A 10,478-nucleotide genomic window follows, 5' to 3' on the forward strand; every position below is an offset into this window, starting at 1 on the left:
CAAAGGAGGGAATATGGAAATAGGGATGAGGCTTGATCAACAAATCAGAGGCTAGAAAGATGGGTCAAGTCTCACCTATACCAATCCCCAGCTTGTTTCCTACACCCATGCCACCACTTTCAAATCTTCCTCACTCTACCCCTTCCTACATCTGCTTTTCCGTGGCTATATAGGGCCCAGGACTTTCAGGGCAAGAAGAATGTCATTTAACCAGACTCAGGCACCTACAGCAGCAGCACAGGCAAATTTTCACACACACACACACACACACACACACACCCAGAGGGATTCTGATGCTCTATTTCCCACATCATCACAGAGGAAGGCTCTGAGCTCTGAGGAAGATTCAGCAAGTAATCCCCCTGCCCACAACGCCACTCCACCCAACTTACACACTCATGAATTTTCCATATTTTGGCAAGAAAAAGTGAGAAACACAAAATGAGCCAGCATGGATGGGTGGAAATTACATTTTCTTTCTTTCTAAACCCAACCTTTTTCTGAATGTCCTTATTCCTGTGCAGGGCACAACTGTTCTTTAAGTTTCTTTACTTCCTTAACTTTGACTCAACTGAAATTTCTTGTTTCAAAGCTCCCTTTGTTACCAAAGTTACCAAGGGGACCTTTCATTTGACAGATCTAATGGCCTTTCTCAATCCTCATTCTTCTTGACCCCTCTGCAGCACTTGCCAGTACCGATTACTCTCCTCTCCTGGATCCCTGTTCTCTCTCCTCTCTCTGGGTTGTTGTGATAGTGTCCTCTCCTGGTCCTCCTCCTCCCACCCATCTGAACACTCCTTCTCAGTCTCCTTTGCTACAGCGTCATCCATATCATGTCCCCTAACTCTACATCTTGGTGTCCCCCAAGACTCTACATCTCAGATTCTCTTTGTACACTTTCTCCCCTGGAGAACTTATCAGCTCCTTTGGGAATAATTATCATCTCTATATAGGTAAGTCACAAGTCTATATAGCCTGACATAATGTCTCTTCTGAATTCCAATCCCACATTACGAGTGGCTAGTTGGACATTTTGAACTAAAAGTCTTACAGGCTTTGACCTGTAAGGTCAAATTTGACCAGGGCAGGCTACAATGGAATGACCATCTCCCATGTTCTTTTGTTCTATTCTGGGAAAGAAGAGGATCAAAATGGAGAAAGGACCACAGCTCAGGGTAGATAAGATAATGATCCTGGACAGTGGAAAGAGTGTCCAATACTTCAGCTTTTGTTACAACTGGTCATTAAGTGAAAGGAGAGGGAAACAAAGAGGAGTAACCAAAGCCAGTGAGGAGGAAGTGAATTTAAAATCCAGACCAACTCGGATGGGTATCTAGTGCAATTAAACAAATTCCCTAGAACACGAGGACCATTCTTTCTTTTTCTTTTCTTTTTTCTTTTTCCTTTGGTGAGGCAATTGGGGTTAAGTGACTTGCCTAGTGTCACACTGCTACTAAGTGTCAGGTGTCAGACGCCACATTTGAACTCAGGTCCTCCTGACACCAGCGCTGGTTTCTCTATCCACTGCACCACCTAGCTGCCCCCAAGAACCATTCTTTAACTGAGTTTTATAGACAAACAAAATCTGGTAAATTGTGGGATGATATAATTAGCATCTGTATAATGTCTGTTGCTATGTAATAAAAATTTAGTATATTATATGATAATAATATTTATTAAATTTAGAACATAATAATATAATAAATATTAAATTCAGAGTTTGGAAAAGGTATTTTTTTTCATTTCATGCCACAATCCATCATGTCTAAAAGTCTTTCTTCTAGTCACAAAATGTATCTTTTGTCTCCTTTGAAGAAAATCAGGGCAAATATATCTGGGTAAATTGATCAACATAGTTGCCTGAGGATGATTAGAACATTATGAATGAATACAAAACTGTGCTTTATGAAATAAAACAGTCTGTTCCTCCATGCTACCTGCTCCATGGCACCCAGCAGGCTCATTACAAAAGTCAGTTCAGTGCAGTGGAAAGAGCATTATTAGACTGATAATCAGAAGACATTTCTAAGCCTCAGTTTCTTCTTCTGTAAAATGAAGATGCTGGGCTACATTATCTCTAAATTCCCTTCTAGCTCTGAAGTGGGTAACCCTGGGAGCCCAGCAGGCCGTTAGGACTTGGTTTCCCCTTCTGGTCTATCACTACTTCCATCTCTCATCTATGCATTATGTTCCCCGCTGCTTAGCTTGAAGAGAAATATTTTTTAAAATAACACTTCATATTTCCATAAGGCTTTAATACTTAACAAAGCCATACTGTGGTAGAGAAGAGTCATTGTATATCAAATTAACAAGTCCCTTGCATTAAACATTTTAATTATAAAGTCTAAATAAAGGTTACCTGCTATTTTCAGGGAGCAGGGTGAGAAGGTAATATCAGGCTGACCCTAGCTATAGAAAATACTTTAAAAAGCCAATCATCGTATATGTTTTCAAGGGGATTATTAATTTGATAAACAATGACTGTATCTTCTCACACACATCCATTTGCAGCTTATAGTGGCATATAGCTTAAGATGTTGGAGTGGGAGTCAGGAGTTTGGCTTTAAATTTCAGCTCTTCTACTTCACTAACTGTATAACCTCGTACAAGTTAGTCAACTAGCATTTAAGTGCCTGCTATGTGTTAGGCACTGCGCAAATAATGTAAAAAAATAATGCCTGCTTTCAAGGAGCTCACAATCTAATTAGGGTGACAATTTTAATTAACTATGTGCAAATAAGTACACACACACACACACACACATACACTCACACATACATATCAATCAATCAATGAACATTTATGAAGTACCCACTACACACCAGGCACTGTATTGTTTTTATTCCGTCATTTCTGGTTCTTTGTGACCCATTCAAGGTTTTCTTGGCAAAGATACTGGAGTGGCTTGCCATTTCCTTCTCCAGCTCATTTTATGATGAGAAAACTGAGGCAAATAGGGTTAAGTGATTGCCCAGGATCACACAGCTAGTAAGTAGCTGAGGCTGGATTTGAACTCAGGTCTTCCTGACCCCAGGCCCAGCACTCTATCCATTGAGCCACCTAGCTGCTTAGCTGTACCCACATCCATACAACATATTATTTATACATATATATGCATATATGCATATGTGTATGAATATGCATATATACATATATGTAGGTCTATATGTGGATATGTGGATATGTCACATATATGTATGCATATAAATTGGGGAGTAGTCTCAGAGAGAAGGCACTAAGGTTAAGGACTAGGAAAGGCTTTGTAAAGAAGATGGAGGGGGACATCTAGGTAGTGAAGTGGACAGAGCACCAGCCCTGAGGTCAGGAGGACCTGAGCTCAAATCTGGCCTCAGACCAAACACTTAACACTTACTAGCTGTGTGACCCTGGGCAAGTCACTTAACCCCAATTGCCTAAAAAAAATTAAAAAGAAAAGATGGGACTTTAGCTAAGACTTTAATGAAGCTGGGAAAGCTAGGAGGTGGAGATGGGAAGAAAGAGTGTTCTAAGCATGAGAGACTGTCACTGAAAAGACTGGCAGTCAGGAGATAGAGTTTCTTGTTGGAGGAACAGCAAGGAGGCCAATACCACAGGATCACAGAATATTATGAGGGAAGTAAGGTATGAGAAGACTGGAAAGTTAGGAAAGGTCCAGGTTATGAAGGGCTTTAAAAGCCAAAAAGGGGGGTTTATATTTGATCCTGATGATAATAAGGAACCATTGGAGTTTATTGAATAGGGTTACTTCACGTTTCATTTGTTTCTGTATCTCCCTTCTTTCGCGCACCATCTTTTTTTTTTCTATAGTGGTAAAGAAATACATAATAGAAAATGAAAAAAAATGGTCCTTGCTGGTGTGCTTCCCTTTAAAAGTCAGTCACTAGACACAATTAGTGCAAAACAAAGGCATTTACATAGATGGCCTAGTAAGAACAGTATCTATAAAATGTTCCCCATCCCCCAACCCCTAGTAAACCTGAGCACACTCTTCCACAAATATACCCAGTATCCACGGGAAGAGTAGACAGAAATGTATAGTATTCTAGTGGTGAGACACACACTTCAGGAACTAATGTGACCAAGGCAATTTACCCATTTTGTACTGTAGGGACCTAATTTCTTTTCACACCTATCCTCATGCTACTTCCCCTGGCCACAGTGTTTCTATTGAGTGGATTACTGTATCCTTGGGTCCGCACTTATCCATACCTCAAATCTCAGCTACCATGGTTAGCGCTCTTAAATTCAGTCCTCTCTCTTCTCTGCTGCCAGAAAGCACCCTCTTTGTTTCCTTCTCCTGAATCTCTATGTGTCTCCCACTCCAGAGTTGGATGTGGTATCTCCCTCCAGGGGTTACTGGCTCTTCTACAAGATGCTGATGGGAGAAAAGACAAGGACAACCACATAGTATTCTCTGTGGTCATGGTCCACAAAGCTGATCCCTCTCTTGAATGAATGCAGGTCTGACAAGCTTGGCTTTTTTAAAGGCCACCAAGAGTGTGACCCATCTTCAGCCAGCCAATGCTCAGCTGCCTTTAAATTCCATCAGGGATAACTCATTAAAAAAAAAAAACCTTGATAACATATTAATACCAATTACCTCTAGTATCTCTTCCTTGAGCTCTGAGATTCAGTTGATCTAAGAGGGGAGATTGACTATTTAAAATGAGGGATGTTGGTCAAAAGATACGAATAGGACATCATAACCACACTAAATAAACAAAGAACAATTACTTTTCAGATTTGTGGATAGGAGAAAAGTTCATGATGTAGCAAGGGATAAAAAGAATGATCAAAGATAAAAAGGACAATTTAATTACATAAAATATAAAAGGTTTATATAAATAAAACTAATGCAGCTAAAATTGAAGAAAAATAGGTAACTGGGAAAATCTTTGAAGTGAGTTTCTCTGAGAATAGTCTTATTTTCAAGACATGTAAGGAACTGATTTAAATTTATAAGAATAAGAATTATTCCCCAATTGATAGAATATGAACAGGCAGTTGTCAAAGGATAAAGTACAGGCTATCAACAAACACATGAAAAAATTATCCAGACCACTAATTATTAGAGAAATGCAAATCAGAAACTCTGAGGTTCTACTTCATACCCATCAGATTGGCAAAAAAAAAGGAAAATACTAGGGAAGGTATGGGAAAATAACCATATAAATGCACGAGTTGTTGATGGACCCGGCTAGTCTAGAAAGCAATTTTGAATTATGGCCAAAAAACTAAACTGTATACCCCTTTACAAAGCCCCACCATTACTAAGGCTAAGAAAGAGGAAAAGGGCCTATATGCTAATATATATATATACATATGTATATATATATATATATGCATATATATATATATATACATATGTATATATACACAAATACATACATATATATATACATATGTATATATACACAAATACATACATATGTGCACATATATCAACATATATATATATATGTATTTATAGGGGCTCTTTTCATAATGGCAAAGAACTGGAAACTAAGGGGGTGCCTATCAATTAGGGAATAATTGAATAAGTTATAGTATATGTGGTGGAATATTATTGTGCTGTAAGAAATGATGAAAGAGAGTGTTTCAGAGAAATCTGGGAAAGTGTACGAACTGATTCAGAGTGAAGAGAGCACAACCTGGGGAACAACTTATACAACAGAAACAACATTGTAAAGACCAACAACTTTGAAAGACTTTAAAACTCTGATTAGTACAATGATTAACTGTGATTCCAGAGGACTGATAATGAACTTTGCTACTCACCTCCTGTCAGAGAGGAGATGAATCCAAGATACAGAGTGAGACAGATCTTTTAGACACAAATTATGTAGTTATTTATTTTGATTGATTATGCATATTATTACAAGGGTTTTGTTTTTTGGATTTTCCCCCCAGTGTATATGGGGCGAATTAGTAGGCAGAACAAGATAAATGTTATTTGAAAAAATAAGAAATAAAGTAAAATAGGGTACCTACCAATTAAGGAATTGTTGAGTAAATTATGGTATATGAATGCAATGGAATACTATTGTGCTGTCAGAAATGATGAATGGATGGTTTCAATTTCAATTTCTTGCCCCCCCCCCAATAGGGGAAGGACACAAGGTAAAAACATTTATGCTCTTCCAAATTGCCAACACAACACACATCACCGAACCACAAATCACTAACCTGGCAGTCTTCTCACCTGCCTAACTTGAGAAATCTTGAAAGACTTGTATGAACTGATGCTGAGCAAAGTCAGCAGAATTTTTTTTAAGAGAATTGCTTTTATGTTTAAACATTAGTAACAGAGCACAAACAATTTAATGGTACTTATCAAGTGACCAACAGAAGGGCAATGCTAAATCTTCATGTTTTACATATGTAGCACCTAAAATATCCTGCATATGAAGGAAAGAATCAATGTTTATTAAGGTTACAGTTTTCATGAGAAGCATAAATACTAAGCCACCCCAGGGTTCTAAATTAACCTATCCTCCTTCCCTCCCCTCTCCCCCCACCTCTGATAAGTGGCCCTTAAAACATGATTTTAACAATCGTTTCATACAAGCAGGAACTACATTTGCATTCTGGCATCCCGATGCTTGGTACGGAGTTACAGTATATTGACATGCTGCATTTTACCAAAGAAAGCTGGGCCTTCGACAGCACTAGGTGGAAGCTGCTAGCTTTTTATTTTCCCCAGACACATCAAAGATTTTACAATGACTACGTCTCGAAGACACAAAAGAACAAACAAGTGTGACCCAGAGGCCCTGGTGTTAAGAGGAAAAGAGGAATTCATTGCCAAGGAACATGCAAAGAATCAAGGCAATACAAAGATTCTGGTCAGTGTTCAAAGGGGAAAAAAAAGGTTTAAGGAGCAATAAGGTCATGCAAATGAAATAATTACAGGGAGCTGGAAAGTGATCCTGCCAGATTCCAAAGAAATGATTTTTTTTTAGAATGTTTGCAAACTGAAAGTCAGCTCAGCCTATTCATTCAAGATAGCAGATGTCACTTTAAACTAGCTTATTCCTTCCCCTCGTCATGACCCTACATGAGAAGAGCAAACTATCATCTTGGAACAAGGATTATGGGGGCAGAATCAGTACATCCACTGAAAGGGAATCTCATAAACATAATAAAATAAAGAACAGATTCTGCATCACCCCTCTCCTCAAAAATAAACAGAACTTAAACGTAGAATTTGGATGAGATTCTGCATCACATACACTCCAAAAATCTCCAGAATTTTAAAGCCGAATTTGGACGGTTTGGAGAGTTTGGTGACTAAGGTCATAATGAATGGAAGGAAGGAATGATTTTACCTTGGGGTAAAATTCACGGGTCACCTGGCAATATCTATGATGGGACAAAGCCAGAGGCCTAGAAACATGTAGACCCAGGCCGGGTTCTGTTCTACTTAAGAGAAAATACCTTCTTCGTGATTCAATGCCTAGCTCACAGTATTACAGTTTTCTTAAATTATGCCATCTTTAATTATCTTGCTGAGAAGCGTATGTTCTACCTGCATTAGGGAAAAGGGGTCACTTGGTAGATCTTTCTAGAGTACATCCCTACCACCATTTAGGTTCATTAGGGCTCTGGCTTGCAGGGTTCTGTTGCAACAGTCTGTATGAGAGGTGCATGGATGAAAAGAGTGAGACAGAGGTTTAACAGTAGCCCCAGAGGAAAACCCTTGCTAGAGTGGCACTTAGCCCCCATAGGGGAAGGACACAAGGTAAAAACATCTACACTCTTCCAAATCGCCCACACAACACACATTCCCAAACCACCAATCGCTAACCTGGCAGTCTTCTCACCTGCCTAATCTGACAACCCCTCATTAAAATGTCTGGAGTCTCACGAGAAACTGATAGTGCAATTGCAGTACAATATGAAAACACAAGCTGTCTTCTGGCTAACAATGTGTACAACTAAAACCACACACACACACACATACACACACACAGGGATGTGTTCAAATTGTATAGGATCATTTGGTGAAAAGGCACTGGTGCGGCTGACAAGCCCGCTTTCACAGTTCCCTTTGGTCACCTTTTTCTTCTTCTCTTCTCTCTGTTTCTGTTTCTTCCTCTTGCCACCTTCTTTGTGTCCTGCTAAGGATATGGGGGACTCCCAGCCGCTGCTCACCTGAGATTTATCCTGCTCCTCCTCCACAGAAATATTTTGAGGCACAGGTTTGGAGGGAGCAGGCTGATTCATCTTCTGAGAACGGCATTGGATTGGAAAGGCAAGGCATTTGTCCTCTGCAGCTGCACTCCTCCGCAAAGGCGTCTTCATCTTCTACACTACTTATTGTTAAGAACTTTAGCGGGCCATCATCTTCAGCTTCTACTCTTTCTTGACCATTCTCAATGGTTCTCTTTCTAGTGATTTTTCTGCCATTTACTATTTTAGTCATAGTTGACACGGATCTGGAGTTACCCATCCCACTACCACCAAGTGACGTAGAAGAGAATAGTGTCCCACTAAACCAAATGAAGTAAATCCTGTATCAAATGAAGAAAGTCCATTTCCAAAACCTGGAAATCCAGCAAAGGCAGAGGAAAAAGGGGGCTGCACTTCTGCTTCTGTTTCCACAAGTCACTCTTTGATTTCCAAAAAAGTCCTCAAATGGATCTTCAAAGAAGTCAAGTGAAAATGGGTCCCTTACACCAAAAAAAATTCCCTGAAGACATCATCTGGGTTCTGGAATGTAAATCTATATTCAAATGGATTATCAAAATGACTTCCACCTCCTCCACCTCCACCATTTAATCCTTCTTTTCCATATTTGTCATAGTTGTCCGATTTTTTTGTTTATTTGTTTGTTTTTTGGCATCTGATAACACCTCATATGCCTCAGCTACTTGTTTGAATCTCCTTTTTCTTCTTTATTTTCAGGATTTTATCCAGGTGCCACTTAAGTGCCAATTTATGATATGCCTCCTTAATATCCTTGGGTGAGGCATGTCTCTGCACACCTAGAACTTCACAGTAATCCACCATGTTTTAATAGTTTGTTGGAACAAATCCTTTACAACCTTATTATTGCTCCTCTGAACCACCTTCAGTGATCTCTGAAAAATCAAAAAGGAGATGGGCAAACACAATCCCAATTTCCAAGGGGGTTGGCAGCTGGCAGCAGGGAGGAGGTGGGGCTGAGTGGCAAGGCCCATGGATTCCTCTTGGCTCCTGCGCTGCTGCTGCTGGCAGCGGCAGCAGCAGCAGCGACTCTCAAAGTGAGCAGAATTAAGAGAACAATTCCAGCAATGACCACAAAAATTTACAGGAAAACAGTATTGAAAGATATAAGAACTCTGATCCATGCAGTGATCAACCTTGGCATCATAGGACTCATGGTGAAACATATCTGACAGAGATGAGGTGGACTATAGTTATGGAATGAGGTATACATAGTCAGATATGGCTAGTGTATAATTCTGTTTTGTTCATTGCCTAGTGAGTGAACTAGGAGGTACAGTAGAAAGAGTGAAGGACTTGGAATCAGGAAGATCTGAGTTCCAGTCCTGCCCCATATAGTTACTAGATTTGTAACTCTGGTCAAGTCATTTTAACTCCATATACCTCTGTTTCCTTATCTGTAAAATGGGGATAAGATACCTCACAGGGTGGTTGTAAGGATCATATGAATTAAGATATATACAATTATTTGTAATCCTTATAGTGCTATATAAGTTCTAGTTGTTATTACTATTATTATTATCACTATTATTTCTTACAAGGAAAAGTTTTATTGAGGTTTAGGGGTAGGGGAGATGGCATTGGGGAGTAACAGATTTCTTTTTTAATCCCATATATGATCTATAAGGAAATGAGACCTTACTTCTTGTTCTTTCACTTTCTTCTACCAAGCCTTGTCCTGATATTATCTTGGTTCTACCTGGCTAGCTGATGAAATCCATCTGGCAAGGTTTTGTGGGAATGCCTCAGATTTTCAAAGCTACTTCCTTAGCCTTCAGCTCTGGGTGTGAGAGTTCACAGTCCTCCCCATTCCTTGTCAGGATGAAAAAGACCTTTCCTCAAATGACCTCAACAAAACTCTGTTCCTGGTTTCAGGCTCTGTGATGCCCTTATCCAACTTGCTGGATATCAAAGGAGCTGCCCCGTGAAGCTTTCTGTCTGATTGCTCTTCTCCTCCACCTGTCCTCTCCATTTCCAGTTGATTTGCCTAAAGAAAATCTCCCCATTGGATTGTCATGCCTTTGGTAGATAAACTGTCTTCACTTAAATTGGCTAAGCCCCAAACCGTGAGACTACACCTTCACAATCTCTTCTTAAAGATTCCCTCCATTCTCCCAAATGGAGCTTCTGCTTTGTTTCTAACCCTGTGCTCTTCATTGCCTACCCTTAGCTCCCTTCTCCTTGGCAAAGCTGAAATGACAAATTCTTCCCAAAGCCAATGAACACTGGATACCTGCCTCTCCTCTCAGGTAGCAGCACCAACCATGTCC

The 10,478-nt window shown here is 39.7% G+C and overlaps 1 pseudogene; it reads right to left on the reverse strand.

Moving 5' to 3' along the window:
* Positions 1-7,596: 7,596 nt before the first annotated feature.
* LOC110207544 (dnaJ homolog subfamily B member 6 pseudogene) lies at positions 7,597-9,012 on the reverse strand (annotated as a pseudogene).
* Positions 9,013-10,478: the final 1,466 nt, after the last annotated feature.

This window comes from Phascolarctos cinereus, unplaced genomic scaffold (genome assembly GCF_003287225.1).
Source record: "Phascolarctos cinereus isolate Bilbo 61053 unplaced genomic scaffold, phaCin_HiC Scaffold_2;HRSCAF=192, whole genome shotgun sequence".
Classification (NCBI taxonomy): Eukaryota; Metazoa; Chordata; class Mammalia; order Diprotodontia; family Phascolarctidae; genus Phascolarctos; species Phascolarctos cinereus.